Here is a 20,916-nt window from a genome sequence, read left to right as displayed (position 1 = left end):
AGCACCTGTAGCTCAAGCAGCTCAGCACAGCTTTTCCCCTCTGTTTCATCAACCCCTTCCAGCCGTCAGCCAAGCTAGAGGCACCATCCTTCAAATGAAAGGGTCTGAAGATGTTTTCTGTCCTATATTAAAATGAAAATTTCACCAAAAAAAAAAAAAAAAGGAAAAAAATAAAAAAGGAAAAAAAATTAAAAAGGAAAAAAAAAAGGAAAAAAAAAAAAAGAGTGTCTTAAAATAATGTCTGCCTTATAAACCATGATATTTTTGAAAATAAAATCCATTCAGATAACTTTACTATTTCTCATTTCTGGGACCATATTTTCATGTTTTCAGTTTATTCTTCAATCTTTTGGATGAGAATAAAGGGCCAACCAAACCAGAAGATGCTTTTGTACACACGATGGCATGTCCTACCACAGGGTGCAAGTGTTGCCCTTCTCATCTTCGCCTGCTGCTCCTTGCTCAGGCTGCAGCATCACTGCCCATTGCAGGGGGAGGTATGCCTGCGGTAAGCAATGGGCCATTAGAAAATGAATGTGTCTACAAGCACATTTCACATCGTTTTTCCAGTCAGAGTGGCCTCAAGAGTGTTGGTCTCAAGCTGGCAGCTTGGATGTAAAAGATAGCATAAGCCATTATCAGTCTCACCACATCCTCCCTTTCAAGAAGTGTTTGAAGAACCCCAAGGCAATCAAGTAGCTATTGAATCACTTTTGTTAAAACTGGGCTTCCTAAAGCTGGCTGTGGTTTATTAAAAACACTAGCACTGGAAGGGATTTAAAGAAGGCATAAACTGTATTACCTTGGAAAGTACTAGAAAGTGAGGGCTGAGGTCCAGCGAGGGCATATAAGGTAATGTATTAAATATGATATCCCACAACAAGCAGGACTTTCTTCAGATGTGTGAGATCTGATGAAAAATAGGGCTAAAAGAAGGTTAAGAGTCTCTGGATTCTCAATTACTTTGTAACAAAAATGTCTTGGGGTGATTTATGAGAGATTCAGGACTTTTATGTCTTCTGGGAAATGAAATTTTTTTTATGGGTAGCTATTCAGAATGCCATAAAACCCTACTTTTTTTTTTTTTTTTTTTCCTAACTAAATATATTTTGCCCCTCCAGGTATTGTGTGGCAAAACAAACAATAATAATAATAAAGATAGGTCAGATGAAAAGCCTCATTTCTGTTGGATAAATGTGTGCGGGAGAGGCCTCTTAGCGCTGCGTGGTGGATGGGGAAGGCAGCAGGGCTCTGCATGTGGGGATGCTCCTCACCCAGAGGTGGCTGGCAGGCACAAAGCTTGCAGCCCCTGTCTCCCTGGTAAGAGCAAAGAGTGCCCTACAAGTGCCCCACAGGATGGGGGCTGCAATCCATGGCATGCTATGGCCAAGGAGGATATAGCAACTGGGCAGCCACCAGACTTCTACTGCTCTGAACAGCAACTCTACAAAATGCCACGCTTTCCCATATACACAACCAGTATATTAGGGTCATCAGGACTTTCTGGAGCCATACAACTACTTTTTTTTTTTTACACAGTTTTGCTCCTGTTACCCCAAAACAGCCGACACCATGCAGGGATACTAGCAGGATGCTTTTCTTTGCAAAACATCGTCAACCAAGTCATTTACTGAATCTGACCTGCAGGAAAGCAGACATCCACAAGTGACTCTGAGGACCGATGTGACCCACAGCACTTTATTGCTGGTGGTGGCATGTGAGAAGGAAAGACGACTGTTTGAAACACAGAGCCCAGCCCCAACCTGTGGGGCTGGTAGCTGGCACAGTTTTCTTTGCTTGTAGCCAGAGCACAGCTCTTACGAAAGCCACTGAACGACAAGGGATGGTAAACCTGAATGCTGTGTGCCACTTTCTTGCAGTCATTTCACAGCATGTCAGAGCATTGTGAGAGCAAAACCGTTTCTCAGATCTGCAGCGTGGCTCCTGAATCCAATATTGCCTTTTTCTGTAGAGGAAGAGGAGTTCTCAGCGTATGAAAAAACAGCATCAGAAGCAAAATATAATTTGCAAGTTGGAGGCAAAAATTTTGCCCTGAGACTAGTTAACGATGAAATGTAAAAGATGCAGAGATTTACAGGGTCAGCCTACCTTCAGACTGCTCAGTGCTGCAATGCCAGAGAGAGTCAACCGCTGTCAGCCATTTGCTTATCCTCGTAAAGCCCAAAAATCAATCTCTGAAATAAAGCAAGCATAGCTGCATTGATCTGGCAATGGCCTGATTTTTGAAAGTCACTAAGAGGCTATAATGGCATTTTAATAAAAACAAACAAACAACAAAGCAGCATTTGGTGGTGCGTTGACATGCAGGTGATGAGAGGGTTATGTGATTGCTCCAATCAGTCTCAGGGCATGAGAGCAGACTGAGGCACGGATCTTCCCCAGGGTACAGCCAAGAGACAAGAAGATAACTCGAGTACAAATGCTGTTCAATTAAATGCGATGGTCTTGGCAGTGGGGTGATTTTTTTCTGGATAGCTTTGTCATAGGAACAAAAAGATGCCTTGCTTTTTGCTTCATGGGGGAAGCTTGCAGAAAGGGTGCCCTCCTTGTCTAGACAGAAGTTGCAGGGAGAAAATCTTCTACCCAGCAGGGAAAGGACCACAAAAAGCACTTCTTTCTCCTGGGGATCACAAGGAGCAGATGTTGGCAAACCTATCTCAGATGACCAAATTTCCATACCCCTGTCGGATGTACCTTGGGTGTATGCCAAGCTGCCACACCACGTTTCCATACCCCACATTTCCATAACTCTGTGGGCTGTTGTTTCCCATGCTCTATGTTTTCTGCACACTGCAGTCACCAAAGCATGAATGGCCTTAGCAGACATCTTCCTACACCTTTCTTCTCCTGGCATCTTTGTAGCAGGGGCTAACAGGGAGGTGGTGAAGGCAAGGGGCAGCAAAGTCCCTCTACAAGGTCCACCTTCTAAAAGGTGAGAGATTGCCATCTATAGACAGTTGCAGCCTTGGCTTCCCCTGGGTGCCCTGGGTGCTCCTGCCCAACCTCTTTGCACTGATGTACACACGGTCTGCTAGGTGTGAGTGCCAGCCCTCGGGGACAGGGCAGTTCCTCTGGTTTTTCAAACCTGAAACTGGAAGCAAAACTCCTGTTTCCATCACCTTCTGTTAGTAATTTTTTATTTTTATTTTTTAGCTTGAGGAAAAACTTTCTTTTTTTTTTTTTCTTTTTTTTTTTTCTTTTTTCCACACATATGGAAACCTGCGATGAACTTTCTTTCTGCATTTTTTGTCTGTCCTGCTTTTAAGAAAGATTCATCTTAGTTCTCTGTTGCAACACTGATTTCTCACTGTCTACCACCTTAGAGAGTAGACGGGTTATGGCCCTGCCCTATTATAAAGAAGTTCTTACAGGACATCTCACTCTGGAGGTGTGGGGAGCCTTATATGCCATTTTCCTGCCAAGTTTTAGTGCATCTTTAGTGCCTTAGGAGAGGTACCAGGAGATTTTCCAGTCCTGCTTCCCCTGAGGCAGTGCTGCTTATTGCATCCAGGGCTACATGTACCATTTCCCTAAGATCTGCACAGCCCTGTTCTTTAGGTCTATACCCACAAAGATGTATGGGATGCGGGGTTTGGCTGTCTGAGACCTCTCAGGTGCCTTCAGGACATCAGCTTGCAGCCAACAGGTGCACCCCAGGACTTACAGGAGGTCCATTCTCCTCCAGATCAGTGGATGAGGATAGCTCAAGGTATTCATGTGGCACTAGATGTTTATGCTTAAGTGAGCTGAAGCGAGCCATATACGTTCTTCTGCAAATTCCCTTAAGAGTCTTGTTGTCTGCACCTGGGTGATCTCAGAAATGCTTGTGAGAAAAGCAGGTACTCCTTGAGGCAAAGAGCAGGAATAACTCTGTACCGCAGTGGCTAGGACATTCACCTCAATGCCAGCTCCTGCTGCAATGCATTTTGTGCTAGATACTCACTGAAGAAAGGACAGAAACCTGGTGTTTTGGGTAAGTTTCCTACCCATTAACCTACACATTCAGAGTCACAAAGCCAGCAACACATGCACTCCTCTCTTCAGGTCCTTGCCCTTCTCTACTTTGGCCAACTCTCTGTTTATTTTTTTGCCTTTTGCAGATTTGCTGTACCAGGTAAGGTGCTAAGAAGCTCACCTCTCGCCTGGGGGAAGCTCTGTAGGTGCTGCTCATGTGGCTGTGTGTGAGCGATGTCCTCACAAGGCTTGGCCCCATGGTGCTGTTGCTCCCACACATGGTCCAAATGTGCCCGTCCTCATTTTCAAACCTTCATCTTCCAGGATACTCCTTTTGGATCACACTAAAGAATTTGAGGGGGGGGCATTAGAGCTAAGTGCTTTGAACAAGTAATTTGATACAACTACTAATGAGGTTATGTTGCAGTTGCTTGCAGAAGCAAAGCACTCAAGTTGATGCTTCAGCACATCACTCCATCCTATACCCCTAATTAAACTCTGTACAGTAGTTTATGTCCCTAGAAACCTTATGTCCCTAGAAACCAGTAAGCAGCTGAGACACTCTCTTTTTTCTTTTTTCTTTTTTTTTTTTTTTTTCTTTTCCTTCCCTACACTATCCATTATTCATCTCTTTTAACTCCTATTTATAAGGCAAGCTCTCTGATCCTCTGTTAACCTCATCCATGTAATCAACCTCCTCCCAGTAATGCCAGATGCTGTGTTCCTCTGTTACCATAAAGCAATATTGCCTTTTGTCTTGTACCTGCTCTGGCTTGGAGAACTTGGTTTCACTGCCTCACCAAGGCTGCCTAGAAAACCATCACCTGTTAACAGAGGGGATGTTTTTGCTTGGTGAATGACTCCATCACTGAAAATCTCAAGGTTTAGTGAAACAGGTTGTTTTTAAAAGGCTTGACTGGTTACCCAAAACAAGTCCTGTTCTTTTGATGTTACCTTCTGGATACCTTACATTGTCTCCCTTGAGTTGCTTTTCCGTGCTGGCTTTGTATGTCCTGCATTAATTTTATTTTATTTTGCCCTGGAGGCCATAGCTCTACTTTGAAATTATAAGTCTTTGTTGCCGTTCTTTGAGTTCTTTCCAGTGCAGCAGTACCTATTTTTAATTGACTTGGCAGAGAAAGGATGTGAGCCTGAAATGCACCACAGATTACAAGAAAGCTATTTTTTAACTTTTTGCCTGAGCAAGAACAAGGTAGATTTTTGCTCCACTGGTGAAAGCTTGGATCATCTTCCAAGTCTAACCAAGAGCATCAACTGTGACTTCTACACTCTCTTGAACCAGTAGGAAAGTGAGGAGGCCATGAGCTGTGTAGCTCCTCCTGTAAGGGCTCTGTGCCTGTTTGATATTATGGGCCATATTGCTGCTAGTACAAAATGGATTCAGAGACAGAGCTTTTGTTTCAAGTGGATACCTCACTGAGCTTAAACGTAATTAGAGTTTAGGAAGAAACGTATTACAAACAGAAGAGGAAATGCATTTTAATAAATTAGATTTGAAGTAGCAAATATAAAACTATGTTTCTGGAGATTTTTGTAAACTGTTTTTCTTTTGTGGATTACCATGCATCACATTTCTATGTTTAGAATTACCTGCTTCTCCTTTTATTTTAATCTCAGTGATTAAAAGCTGAAAGATATGATAAAGTGTATTAATGTGGTTGCAGTTCCTAGGAAGTAAGTCATAGCAAGAAATACCAGATCATCTTAACTGTTTTACAGAATAATGTGAAAACCACACCTACAGTATGTTACTATAAGTCTTTTATTCAGTGGGGGTGGGTGGGTGGGTGGACAAAAATAGGTATAGCAAACCTATATGCATACAGACACACGTTTAAGTATACACCCCCTCCTACAAAAGCACAGCAGGTCAGTATTGGATAGTCTGTGAGTTAATAGTTACCTGAGTACACTGTGTATGTACTTAATATAAATATTTTGGAATTACATGTTTTTTATGATTTACAAAACAAAACTACATTTTCACCTGATGTGCAAGCTTAAGCAATGCTCTCATTCAAAATCCCAGGGCCCAGTGCTGCATTACTGTTTATACTTGTTTCTGCTCGCCTGCACAGGCTGTGCTGTTGTGGAACAGATCCTGCAAGACACTGAGCAAGCTGCCATGAGCAATAATGCTCTAAAATGCAATCTTACAGCCTCACCACACAAGTTATTCACCCGAACCTGAAGCAGAATTTAAGTGCTTAAAGCTCGGCCAAGGACATGATAAGAGGAGATGTGGGGTGCCCAACCCCTGCAGGAGCATGCAGGGCTGGATCCTGGCTTTGCGTGACAATCAACTGCGGTTTTCATCATGATAAAAGTTGACCCAGCAAGGGAGCAGGTTGGCTGTGCAGGGCACAAATTTCTGTGTCAAGGGCTCAACGCAAGGGGCATTCTGGGAAAATAAAAATTCTTCAAAATAACATAGGGGAAAGGCCAGATGGTGAGCTGAGCTTGTTAAATGAGCTGCTTTTCAGCTTGCACAGCCGGCCACAGCTTGGTTCAGCATCTTCCAGGCACACGCGCTAATTTGTGCAAGTTTGGGTCAGTGTAGTGCATTTAACAACATTTGATGACAGTCCAGAAAATCTCAGTGTGTGTAAGACCAACACAAGATAAGGGTGGCAGGGAAGCCTGCCAAAAACTTCCTCCTACAGCCTGATGCAGGAGGACCTGTATGCTGGAGATGGCACACTTGTCAGAGATACAAACACTCTCTTCAGGGAGGAGGATGCTGGATTTTAGGAGCTAAGGAGATATCCAGGTTGACATACAAACACTGTCTTTTATTTTATTTTTCTCTTTTTTCCCACACCGGAGGACGTGTAAATAAGATGTTGAGATTGCAGTGGACCAGGGGGCTCTGGAGAAGGCTGTGGGAAATGAAGCGCACGCCGCTTTACCGCATATGTGCTTTCCTAATGAGTGCAGGAGCATTAATACACAGCAGCTTTTTAAAGTGGGAGGCATGTAGCAATACAAACGAGCAGACACTGGGAAGCTTATACTGGAAACCAAAATTTGTTCTGTACTTTAAAAAATACTTGTTTGCTTATTGTGTATGTAGAAGAAAAAGTTCTGCTATCTATTCTTTTCTAGTTCAGTAGGAATTTTAAAGGTTAATAGTTTGCTTGTAGAAAATAACACTTCTTGGCAGTCAATTGTCTAATACACTCAATAGATAAGGAAAAAAGCGTCCTGATTTTAGCTGACCAAGGCAGAGGGTATTCACCAACACCAGAAATTTTAATATTCTACCCTTTGTAGTTATACTGTGTCTATCTATCAGTTTATTTCTAAATGCCCATTGTCATATCTCCCTGGGTACTTTACAAAATCAGATAAACCATGGCAACTGAATAATAATGTGGCTTGAAAGGAAAAGCCATTAACAAAAAGAAATGCATTCTCCCCACTAGTTCCTTAATTTAAAATTCACACCAGGCTTCAGCAATCTGAATATTACAAAAAACATTTTTCAAAGAGAATATGCAATGACTAAGTGGCTTTATATTCCCACCTCCTCCCAGAAAAATAAGTGACAACTGTGCTTGGCAGAAACCTTCACTGTACCCAGTCAGACCAATTGCATCCAGTTTTTGCCTCCAGGGATGGCTAGCAGCAAACTGGTGTGGTACAGCATGCTTGGCTTTAAGCTTTGTATCTCCAAAAAGGAAGTGAGATACTAGTGCACATATAGAGGAATGTTCTTCTTCATTACAAGGCAAGCAGTGGAAAACCAGAAGGCATATATGCATCATATATTTTTCATCCTGGCCAGTATAGTAGCAGGTAATCTTGTTAAGGTTGCCAGCAGATGAGATGTTGAAGGGTCTGTGGTACAATGGCTGAGCCTCTCCCTACCATGTGGCAGTGCATCATAGAACCATAACACACAATTGCTCTATTCCTTACAGAAGTATCTAACTCTTGCTAAGGTTTTGAGAACAGTTTGTGGCAGTGACTTCCACTTGTCAGTCATATAGTGCATGCACAAGAATTGTCTTTGAGGAATTTCTGATTTCTACAAGGGTGGTAGCTTTTCTTAAGTTTGAAAGCATCTGTAGTAGACTTCAGATTCTATCCTATTTTCTACATTATATCATTATATACTTGCCCCTTTGTCTGTCCCAGCTTTTAAAAATTCTCCTTATACGGAAGATTACATTCTAGGCATAAAATACTTTTTTTTTTTTTTTTTTCTTTTTTTGTATTATCCTTTTCTCTTGTTTCTTCTACACTGTCTTTAGGTGGAATATTTGAAACTCTGCACCCTAGACCTCCTTCTAGGTTAGTTAATGGGGCTTCAGTGACCCGCAGCAGAAGTATTCCGGTTTCACAGAATCACAGAATCACAGAATTTTCTAGGTTGGAAGAGACCTCAAGGTCATCGAGTCCAACCTCCAACCTAACGCTAACAGCCCTCCACTAAACCATATCCCTAAGCTCTACATCTAAGCGTCTTTTGAAGACTTCCAGGGATGGTGACTCCACCACTTCCCTGGGCAGCCTGTTCCAATGCCTCACAACCCTTTCTGTAAAGAAGTTCTTCCTAACATCTAACCTAAAACTCCCCTGGCTCAACTTAAGCCCATTCCCCCTCGTCCTGTCACCAGGCACGTGGGAGAACAGGCCAACCCCCACCTCTCTACAGCCTCCTTTAAGGTATCTGTAAAGAGCAATTTCATTTGGTACTATTCTTTGTCACCTCCTTAATAAAGCTTGATCTGTTTTAGTATTTCCCACTGAAACTTTTTCAATGAGATATCCATGGTGATGTTCATGTTCCCTCATGTGATTTGATACATTTGATTTAGAGAGCTGTAGTAGTGAGGTAGATGCAGTCTTCTGCTGCCTTGCATTGCTATCAATTAATTTAACAACTATCTGCCTTACATTCAGTTTCATCTTTTATTGCATGACCTTTTTGGCATTGTTAGATTCTCTGGAAATTCTACACAGTCTTCTGTTTTTCCATTATGATCTTATGCCTTCCTAAAATGATGTCACTTCATTCACTCCCAGTTATGCCCTTTTCTGGGTACTATAACTCATATCCATGGAGGCTTTTCTGATTGCAGTCTTCCTTTTTATTGAAGATTGGTTATATTGTCTTTCCCTCTGACTGCAACTTTCCAGGTTCTTATGAAACCAGAACAGAATGGTTCCCTCATGTCTGCTATTGACTCCATGGGTGACTGAAGAAATGTTCAGAAAGTTTTGGTGTAAAAATATTATTATTATATTTTAACTGTAATTTAAAGGGAGAAGAAAAATAAACATGGAGTTGGACTAAAGTCACATGCAATATTCTGAAATAAATACTGAAATCTGTAATACTGATATATTACCATATAACAGCCATCAGTGATCAAAGTAGATAAGTCATCCATAAGAATTCATTTCTAGTCGCAGAACTCTGAGTAGCATGGGCAAGGCATCTGTGCCAGACAGTCTCCACAGTGTGTCATCAGGTAGGAGGTTAACAAACCAGGATTTTGGTGCTCTAAATGATATAATTGCAGTGATTAGTAAGAATACCTGTGCATCAGGAGAAGTAAACATTAGATTAAGGAAAAAAAGAAAAAGGGAGGGAGAGGGGGTTCTTAACAGCTTCCGCCCTCAGAGAGAAGTTAATTCTGCATGTCAAACACACACCATAAAACGGTTCACTAATAGTCTCAGCCATCTGTTAAAAAAAATAAAGCAAGTCATTCATTTACAAGAACTTGATAAGGTCGATAAATCCTCAAAGGCTAATAAAGCAAAGGGTTCTGAGCAAGGATTTGGTTAGTTCTGTGCGTACAGTAAGGCTGCTATCATACGTCCCCTGAGCATTCTGCAAAAAGCTTTTTACATTTTGGGAAACAGATGCTCCCACCTCTTTGTGGCTGGTATCTCATGCTGTCTGTGCAGCCATGCCACCCACAAATCTCGAGAGGCTGCTGGCAAACCAACAAGCCCAGCCAGTTGTGACAGGCTTTCCTGAGCACTGTTACATGAACACAAAGAGAAGGGGCTGTACGGCCACGTGTTTCTGCTGTTGTAGGCAGATCCAATTTTCCAAAACACAGACTTCAGCACACTGAACTGGTAATGTGCTTATGCTAGTCATGTGTAGATGTTTCCTGACCATCCCTGAGCCCAGAGGCACCCCAGTGGGACCACATTCCTACCATTTTCCCCAGCAAGGCTGCAGCTTCCCTCTCCAAACCACCATGTTGGATCTACAGTGTTTATGTATAAAACTTTCAAAGTTACTTACTTCATAAATTAAAATAAACAGGAGAAAGTTTAAGATCTTGGTCCCAGATGACTGGAGACTTGCTAATGTGATGCACATCTATAAGAAGGGATGTAAGGAGGACCCGGGGAACTACAGGCTTGTCAGCCTGACCTCGTTGCCAGGAAAGGTGATGGAACAGGTCGTTGTGAGTGCAGTCACACAGATGGGATCAGCAGGGGATCAGGCCCAGTCAACATGGGTTCATGAAAGGAAAGTCCTGCCTGACCAACCTCATCTCCTTCTAAGACCAGGTGACCCACCTGGTGGGTGAGGGAAAGCCTGTTGATGTAGTCTACCTAGACTTCAGCAAGGCCTTTGACATGGTGTCCCACAGTATTTTCCCAGAGTAGCTGGCAGCCCATGGCTTGGACAGGTACACTCTTTGCAGGGTTAAAAACTGGCTGGATGGTTGGGCCCAGAGATTGATGGTGAACAGAGTGAAACCCAGCTGGCAACTGGTTTTGAGTGGTATTTTCCAGGGTTTGATGTTGGGTCCATTCCTCTTTAATATCTTTATTGATGATTTGGATGAGGGATTTGAGTGTGTACCCTCAGTAAGTTTGCAGATGACAAGTTTGGGGTAAGTGTCCGTCTGCCAGAGGGTAGAGACGCCCTGCAGAGGGACCTGGTCGATGGACAGAGGCCAATAGGATGAGCTTCAACATGGCTAAGTGCCAGGTCCTGCACTTTGGCCACAACAACCCCAAGCAATGCTACAGGCTTGGGGCAGAGTGGCTGGAAAGGTGTACAAAAGAAAAAGATCTGAGGGTGCTGATCAGTGCTTAACTGAACGTGAGCCAGCAGTGTGCCCAGGTGGCCAAGAAGGCCAATGGCATCCTGGCTTGTACCAGGAGCAGTGCAGCCAGCAGGACCAGTGTTTCCTTGAACGTTGTCCCTGGGGGTGTGCAAGGAAAGATTGGACGTGGTGCTTAGGGACATGGTTCAGTGGGTGACATTGGTGGTAGGGGGATGGTCGGACCAGGCGATCTTGGAGGTCTTTTCCAACCTTAATGATTCTGTGTTTCTTTGATCTGAACAAAATGCACACATGAGTGCACACATACACATACATGTACACATACACACACAGATATATGTATGCATGTATACACAACAAACGAATTGATAAAAATTAACCCCCAAAACTTCAGCTATGAAAAGCAAACACAGACTAAGCAACATGCCAGAGGATTATAACACCTTTCTTTTGGCAAAGCAAAGAGGGAGAGGACATGTTCTTCAACTGAAAGAACCTTAATGATGTGGCATTGCAGGGTGCTTGTACAGATCTCTCCCAAGGTAGTGGGGACCTAGGGAAAGTGATAAAAAAGAGTTCGCAAACTCCTTAGGGCTTAATACATAAACACAGCTGTTGGAAATTCCATGCAGAAGTCTACAGACCCCCAGGAACTTCCTGAGCATGGCCACACCTATGTGCCAGCCACTGATGTGCACCCAGTGATGGGACAGGCACTGATGGGGCAGGCACAAGTCTGCCACTGTCTCCTAAGGACAATGAGGTATTGTGAGAGATGGTTACTGCAGGCCAGCTGCTGGCTGAGAAAATGTGAGGTGATGGTGGCCAAATACACTTGAGAGGGGACAAGCTGCGTTCTTCTGAAAGCCTATAAATGAAGAACTTGCAGTCTTTTTGGCTAATCTTTACTTGATGTGTTGCAAGGTGGTTTGTTGGCATCCCTTGGACTTCAGGGTCTGCCTGGATTTCTTGCTGGAATCACTCACGTTAACTTTTGAATTTTAGATATGACCGTAGGTGAGGTTTGATGCTGTCACAGTGTGGTTGATAGTCCTGTGGGGTCTTCTGTTATTGTTCTGGATATTGTGCCTGATCCAGGTCCTCTTGGTGCCAGGGACAGAACTACTGCCAAGACAATTATCTGCAAAACTGCAATGGACATTTGCGCTTTGCTGGCTGCTTATGCAGTTTTTAATAACCTTGTAACCTTCTCAGCCAAGACCACACTTGGCAGGACAAGGAGAGTTTTGTCCCATCACTGGACTTTCCCTTGCCAGAAGAGCCCCTGCCAAGATGCAGCTCTAACAGGATTAGCCTGGAGCAAGTGGCTAACCTAGGGAGTTGGTGTAATGGAAAAATATGACATTTTGTTTACTTCATATGATTAGCAAATGAAATACAACCGGTTAACAACCCCAAATAAACAGTCTGTAACACTCTTTAAATAATATAATGGACCATTAACAGCTCTAACAGGCGTTAACTCAACCCAGCTTTGCCTGATACAAATACCAACATCTGCTCTCTATCTTGAGCCAGGTAGCAGGGATCGCACCATGTATTTTCTGAAGATCAGTTTAAATCCCAGATTTTCACAGTTACTGAAGCAAAGGTTTTGGACTTGTCTCCTAAATACCCTGTCCTGGGGCAGAAGCTAGAGTCAGTAGGATTTCTGACACTGACTTCAACAAGATCCCTAAATCCATTAATCTTCTATTGGAAATATGGTGGAATTGTATCTTTTTGGAAAATAATTTTTCATAGTGAAAGGCTATTGTGTACACATTTTAAAATGTAGGCATACTATCAGGAAAAGCTTCCCAAAACTCATACAATTGCTAGACACTTCTATTTTTATTCCAAAACCCTGCTTTACAGCAGAACCAAGTATTTTCACACTACCTCTAAGAGAGGTGTCCAACTTCTTAAATCTCTAGTGAAGGTGATCTGAAATCTTTTCTTATTTTTTTTTCCCATTTTCTTATTAGCCTGAGAACTAGAAAATGTGTCCTAACATATAACAATTATGCATTACTGAAGATTTAACTATTGTCCTGTTGCCAATGGACAAAAAATATAGTTAATTATTGTCCAATTAAAACAATCCTTTTTTTTCACTATTATATTATTATATAATTATTACATTATATCCCCCCTGTCTTCCCTTTTCTAAAGAAAATAAACCATGGATTTGAACCTTTCCTTAGAAAGTAAAGTGTCTGAATTTTTGCATTCTTGCTCCTTTTCTGTGGACCCTCTTTTCTTAAAGGACAGAACTAAAGCTGGACACAGTATTCCAGCAGCACAGAGAAAGCTGTGTTAGTAACTCCCATATGTTGGCTAATGTGCTAGCTGATATATCTTTTAAGGCTACTCCTTTTGTTCAGTGGTCTCGTACTTTTAACCCATGTTTAGGTGGTGGTTTGTTGTAATCCGAGACCCCAGATTTCTGCAGAGCAGTTGCCTTTCTCGATATCCCCAATCTTATATTTGTGCATTTGATTTTTTTTTTTTTTCCTTTCTAAGTGCAGTACTTTGTACTTGTCTTTATTTAATTTCATCTTATTGATTTCAGACCATTTCTCCAATTTGTCAAGATCATTTCAAATTCTAAATTTGTCCTCCACAGAGCTTGCAACCCCTCCCAGCATGGTGTCATCAGAAAATTAGTATACATGCTATTCCATCATTTGAGCTGCTAATGAAATTATTGAACAGAACTGGCCCAAGATAGCCCCCGGCGGGAGCCCACATAAAATGCTTGTCAGGATTGATAGAGAGTGTTGATAAGAATGGGAATCATTCTGACTATATATTTTTTCAGGCAACATAGCCTCTGTACAGTAATTTCAGCCATGCCATCTCCCACTGTGTTAAGAAATGTTTGAGAATATTATATGGGACTGTGTCAAAAGCCCTGACGAAGAAGTAACTGACTGCTCTCCTCTTATCTACCAGGCCTGTCCAGACAGGAAAACAGGTAGGTTTGACATGACTTTTTTTTTTCTCCCCCAAATGTATTCTGGCTGTTTCTTATCATGTTATTCACGGAATCACAGGATCACAGAATGGCTGAGGTTGGCAGGGCCCTCTGGAGGCCTTCTGGTTCAACCCCCTGCTCAAGGATCTTCTCAAGTACTGAAATTATGCTGATTGCTCTAAAATTCCCAAGGGCTTCCTTTATGCCCTTTCCAAAGACAGAAACCATGTGTAATCTCTGGGATTTTTTCACTTCATGAGTTCTTGAACACAGACTTTTCACATTACCTGCATTGGCTTCCTGAGTATTACTCTGACCCAAATTCTGGATAGCTCTATGTTTGTCCTGACACACAGTCCTCCCTGTGGCCATTCCCTCCTAACCCTCCCATGCTGCCCGTAGTCTTCCTCACCACAGCCTCAGACACACTACGACAGCCTTGTCTCTTGAAGAGGAGGGAGGGAGGCATCCCTGGCTTTTCTGCACCTGGAGCTGCTTCTTTCCTATGGGAAGCCCAGGGCTCCCCCAGCAAGTACTGCCCAGCCTGGCTCTGCCTGCCCAGGGGTGTTGTTTGTCTCAGAGAGAGGATGTTCAATAAATCCACTCCAAGAAAGTAATTTAATATTAAGCAAGTGAATTATTACAGGCCCTAAATTCTGAGATAGAAGCTCTTAGTAAGGCTTCTTGGACAAAGCTTTACTATATAATCAGCCTTGTGTGGCAGACTGGAGAGTATTTCAACATGACATAGCAGCTTGAAGTTGCCTAATTATTATTCAAAGACATTTTTTCCTTTGGTCAGTTTTGTAGCTCTTTTTTTGTTGTTAATATTAATGGTGATAATTTTCTGGAAACAATTGCATTTGTGAAAGCCAAAGTCAAAAAAATAAATAAATAAATAAATAAAATAAAGAAGGGCACGCCAGCCTTCAAAGTGTCATTTGTTGTACTCGCTCCTTCTGTTAAGTATGACCTTTCTTTTACCTCCTTCTGTCTTCTAACAAATTTGAAAGTAAAAACCAAAAGAGAACAAGATCTAAAGTTTTTATTGCTTACTCTTTCACAGTGTAAGCCATTCAGATGGAGATTATTTTCCTGGAAGAGCTGATGGAGTTTCTTGGGACATTTACAATGCTCGTGGGAAAAACTTGGTAGATGTGCTACAGGGACAAAGAGAAGGGTGCTGTTATGATCCAGAATGGCAGCTCCTCTCCCTTCCAGTCTATAATATTATATGAGCAGAAGAAGCAGTATACAAACAAAATTGGAATTTCATAGAATCATAGAATCCTGTAAGTTGGAAAATTCCCTTAAGAACAACTATATTTAGTTAGGTATTTAATTAGTTATATTCCTCTTTATTTACATTCAACTGCATCTAAGCAACTTCATTCTCATACATAAAAGCGTCTTCTTGCTGAAATGTTTATTTTCTGAAATTCTGAAGTGATGTTTCTGATGTGATCAATGGCTGACAAATGGGTGGCTTTGCAGCCGCCAGCCAGGCAGTGCTCTATTTCAGAAATGGGTGCTGGTGTAGCAGAGAGAGGGGCACGGTGCTCACTGTGAGACTGAGTCTGTGACACCCACCAGGAGGAAAAAGGAACAAGTAAGAGAGGAAGCCGTCATGATGAGTGCCTTCCTCATGTGTGATGTTGAATAAAGCCAGATCTCCATAGCAAGCCTTTGCATTTTCAAGGCTCGATGCCAAGTGTTTTTCCTCTGCATTTTTGTTTCCATGCTGGGGAAGGAATCCTTTGACACTTCCGTGTGTTGATGCGAAGCACATAGCTCCATTTTTCCTTTGGCTTAACACTAGGTGTTTGGAAGCTCATATCAGATTGTCACAAGCTGGCAACCTGGAGCCATAGATGCAGGGAGATGTTGATCCAGGAAGAGCCTGCACACTCGACAGCCTTGACTGCAGATGTTTTCCTTCATGACCTTTTCATTAACAGATTTTGTATATACCTACGTACTAAGGATCGAATATTAGCTTATTCCCCGAGGAGTCTGCTCTAGGCGTAGTACATTAACATAAATGCCTTTACCTTTTGACATGACTTTCATTGCAGCTGAGCACAGATAGAACACCAGTGCTTTCCTAACCAGGACCTCCATTACAACCGAGGGGAAAAACTAAAAATAGCTAGGCTCTCTCCTCTGTTAGAAACACACAGTGATTTCCAAAATATGGTGTAATATTATACTGGGAAAACAGTTTTACTCTCTCATTTTTATATAGAACAAAATATATTGGATATAGTGGTATCATAACTTATGATTTAACTGAAATATTTTGATTTCCTACAAAAAAAAAAATCCATTGCCTCAAAATATTTCAATGTAAATGGGTGAGTGGTTGTACACATTTTTAAGCCGTTCTCTCCCCACATAGTAGTGACCTTCCTTTATTCACCTCAGATACCTCAAATGCAGGGCATCACCAGTGTCTGTCTACCTTGCACTTTTTAATGGGTTCACCTTCACAAGTCTCATGTTTTTAAGGAAATGGTATTATCCCCACTATACCTATAGGGGAACTAATTACTCAGGGATACAGAAAGAATGTCTTTGAGGTCCAGAAATAATGGTCTCTCCCTCTAATACATTATATATACATTTTTAGCCCATTAGTTTTTAAACTTGTCTCTCCTGTCTGTGCCATATTGTTATTGACAGGGAAGTGAAGTGATGGTGCCAGAAGATGTGTGAACCCAGGAGGGCTCAGCTCTTTAGGGCCAAAGGAACTCAGCATAGAACTGCGAAACAGAAGTATTTCATTGATATAAGTGGGCTGCAATGTTTCATTATATATTGCAAAAATCCTATCCTTTAGGCACAGGCACTTTGATGTTGTCCCACATTATATATGCAGGAGTGCATGGATTTCTCCTCCAAGTAGTGCCTAAGTGGCATCATTAATGCTATCTGCAGTGATTGTGCAGTGATTTGCCACTCCGTTTTAAGCATAGGATGGTGGTGGTCAACTCCATGTCTTAAGATTTTTCTTATCATGTAAACAGAAAAGTTTGTCAAAATCTATACTTCATGACTCATGTCTGTGCCTCCTCAAATATGATTCCAACAGCTACAGGATAGAAAGAATCAGAAATGATGCCCCTTGCTATTCAAATCTTACTTTTCCCCTTAGGAGAATCAATTTCTATTTAACAGGTGGAAACACTTAAAAAATCTCACGATGAAGTAAAAATAACATCATTTCTGCCATTGGCACAGAATCCTCTTGTGGATTTCATGGGTGGATTTGCCCTAAGGAAATACTGCTGCGGCAATTATAATTACAGCAGGGTAATACATATTGGAGAGCCAAGTTATAGCAGCTTTATCAGAGACTGTACTATAGCACTAAATCTGTTTTACTGCATGTTTTACTAAAGATTTTCTTTAGAAGTGAGCTGAGAAGGCTGGGACAGGGTTTCTATCAGTTAATGTTACCCTTATGGCCAATTCAATAGATTAATATTGACTGTACCGTTCTGATATCCTGTGAGTATTGTTTAATATTGTCTGGGCTGCCCTTACTTTCCTGCCCATTTTTTGTAAGACTCAAAGCAGTGCTTCTATCCTGTCACTCATTTGCTCATCTTTATTGACACCGTGTTGCTTTGTGCAGGTGCTGAAAGTGCAGTGTGCCCTTCTGTGTGTGAGCTTTCCACGGCCAGACATGGTGTTAGGTGCCTGACCCCTGAGCTGTTGGGGATGTTTCATTAAAGGAAAATAAGGGAATAACATCCTTCCTTCCCCTCTCTGCATCCATGTGCATTTGACAGTGCCAGGGGACAAAAATGGTACAAAGGGGACGAAGAAAGGAAACCTGCATTCCACCAAGCCTCTGGGTGAAACCTATTTGTTGCTCTACCTCACACCTCTGGCCCCAGCCAAACCCATCTGAGTCACAAAGCTACAGGGGCAAAACATGTTTTAGAGAATGTACATTTTGTCAAATTACAAGCTGTTGCACAAACCTGAATCTGGATTTTCCTAACCAAAGTTGGAAAAAAAAATGTTAATTGCCTGTTCCTTATTCTGCTAGGCACAGAGTGAAACTCTTGGTGACGGTTACCTGCCCTGCTGCAGGCAGCTGGGTGTGTGCAGAGAAAGCAGAGGAGTGCTCCCAGAATCCTGTAAGACAATAAAAGGAGACTGGCAAAATATACAATATTGCTTAAGATTACAGGAGAGGAAATGTAAGCATTGGCTAATGATGAATGACCCTTTGGGAACTGCTGTCTTTTCCTAAATATCTCTTTGGCTGACAGATTAAAGGACATTAGTGTGTTAAGTCTGATTTGGGTGACAGCTTGTGCTGAGACTTTTTATTCTTCTCTGAGGTTCAACAAGCCACAGTAGGAAATGAGGCTTATTTATTGTCTTCCTGCTAATTATGATGGTTTGTGTAAATACACTGCCCAGAGAGTCCAGTCAAAGATCAGGGACCAGCTGTGCTAAAGCTTTACAACAAGATTTCAAAAACTTCTTTTCCTTCCAATGACGAGTTTTTTATTTTATTTTATTTATTTATTTATTTATTTTCCTTCAGGTACAGTGGCTCATTATGATACAGATGGTCAAAGAAGGGCTGGCTGTCTTGGAAAAGCAAAACAGGTATCATCAAGATCCTGAACTGTGTAGTTAGTGATGAGTAATCAATGGCCACTTCATAGATGTTTATTTATTTATTTATTTATTTTCTCCAGGAGATTTCTTCCAATTTTAAATCAACGAGTTTATCCATTTTAATGAAAATCAGAATGGCTGTTCATGGTAGAGTTCAAGGGCTCAACTCACCCAGCATTTCTCATCTCCAGCTACAGGTGAATGCCAGAAAAGTGTGGGGACAGGACAGGAGGATTTAATACCTTGAGTGATGTTTTGGGCTCCAACTATTTTCAGATTAGAGACATTTTTGAGCCTGATGTGTTTCCTGTATTTAGTGATCCAAAGCATACCTCTCCTCCACATGCATATGAGCAGGCACTCCTTGAACCCATGCAAACTTTCTGTATTTACAGCTAACATTGGCAACAACTATTTCCAGTTTTGCTTGGCACCAAAATCCTGCCAGCTATATTTGTAGGTCCCTAGTTCATTTACTGGAAGAAATGGTTGTCTGTTCTTCACCCTCTTTGTGCCATCCATGATTCAGTACATCTGGATTATTTCCCCTTACTCCTACCTGTGTCTTTACAGAGGGATGCTCTTGGCCTGCTTGTTCCTTCTGCCAGAGACATGGGAGCCTTCCCCAGATTTGATCTTTCCTGATACCCTTCCCTGAACTCCTCTCAGTACCCATGCATCATTTTAGAGATTAAGCAACTTCAACTGCTCACAGTATTCAAGGAAAATTATATATATATATTTCCCCTGGGGCTGAGAGTACAACTGTCATTTTTTTTTTTTGCTTATACATATGGTGATGCCTGGAGAAATGGAGAACTTCAAATTGCAAAGTGACCTTCATTTCTCTTCAAATCCTACAACTCCAGATAGTTTTTCTTGATGCTGTAGGAAAACTTTTATTCCCTTCTGCTTTTCTTTCTATGAGATTTTTTGCAGGGGTAGGGGATTTTAGTTTTCTCCTTAAGGAAATACCACTAATCCTGCAACAAGCAAGAGACACAATAACACATTATTTTAATATCTTTCCCTGTGCAATGATGATGCCCCTTTGCAGACTGCTGATCTTCTTGTCATGACCTTAAGGTAGCCAGAAGATGGCTTAGAGGACTGGGTGAGAGGATGGTTAATTAAAACCAGTAAATCTAAGGTTTTGATGGTAGATGGAGTAAATGAAGAATTTTTACCAAATCTTCTCTCCAAATTTTAACTTCATTTTTCACTTGCGTTTATAGGTTGCAACATCACTGAACATAATTCTGGGCTATAATGTGCCTTATTAAACCATGCAGGCAGGTTTGTCCCAGTGGACTAATCTGTTTGGTAAGAAAAATTGAGCTGATTAAATGGTGCCCACTTCATCCTCATTAGAAAGCTCTTTTCCTCTAATAAAGCGCAGCCATGTCATGGCTCCTGGCTATTTCCAGCACTCATTATTATCCCTACTGCACCTCTTCATAATTTTGTCTCAAGCATTTATTGACATATATTAACGTATGTGTTCTGATTGCAAAGTATCCGTCTCAGGCTTTACAGACAGCACAGTCTCAAGCAGGGTACATATATCCATAGGTCAGGCTATAAGGAAAAGGTACCTGCCAGCTGGTATTTAGACCAGGCTGAAAGTGCCTTTTTGCTGCAGGTATCCTGCCATACATGCCAGCAAAATGCTCCTGATGTGGGCACAGCTCTGCATTGGTAAAAGAAAAAAACAGCCTGTATATTTTTACACTTTTTTTTCTTTTTTCTTTTTTTTTTTTTAATGGCCCATTAGGATGATATAAGCATGTTTAAAACTACTTCAGACCAATTTTGCCAATTAACTGCACATCCATTAGAATGTGAGTTGACATTCATGGTATCCGGATGATACTCAAAGTCTGAAAACCACACAGCTATGACTTAGGGGTTATGAATACACGTTTAGATGATTTAGTCTCATTTCAGATGCTAAACTCTTTTCTCCTTTTCAAAGAGTGTTATGTTTATATATATATACACATACATTTTTAAAATTATTATTAATTTCCAAGTATGCGTAGAGCTTTCCTTGCCAAGTCATCTGTTTTGTGACAGCTCCTCTCAGCTCCTACTCTGCCTATTTCTTTTTTTCACTGGTAAGCTTCTCTCTTTATTATAATTGCCAGGTTTTGTGCCTCGTTTTATAAAACCCATTCCTCTTCCTTTCCAAGCTTTTCCTTTATCTCTACTATGAAATTATTTCTTTCCTCTTGGGTTTATTCACTGGCC

The sequence above is a fragment of the Aythya ferina genome (assembly GCF_964211825.1).
Source record: "Aythya ferina genome assembly, chromosome: 3".
NCBI classification, from domain to species: Eukaryota; Metazoa; Chordata; class Aves; order Anseriformes; family Anatidae; genus Aythya; species Aythya ferina.
The sequence above is the reverse complement of the archived record's forward strand: the minus strand, read 5'-3'. Positions refer to the sequence as shown.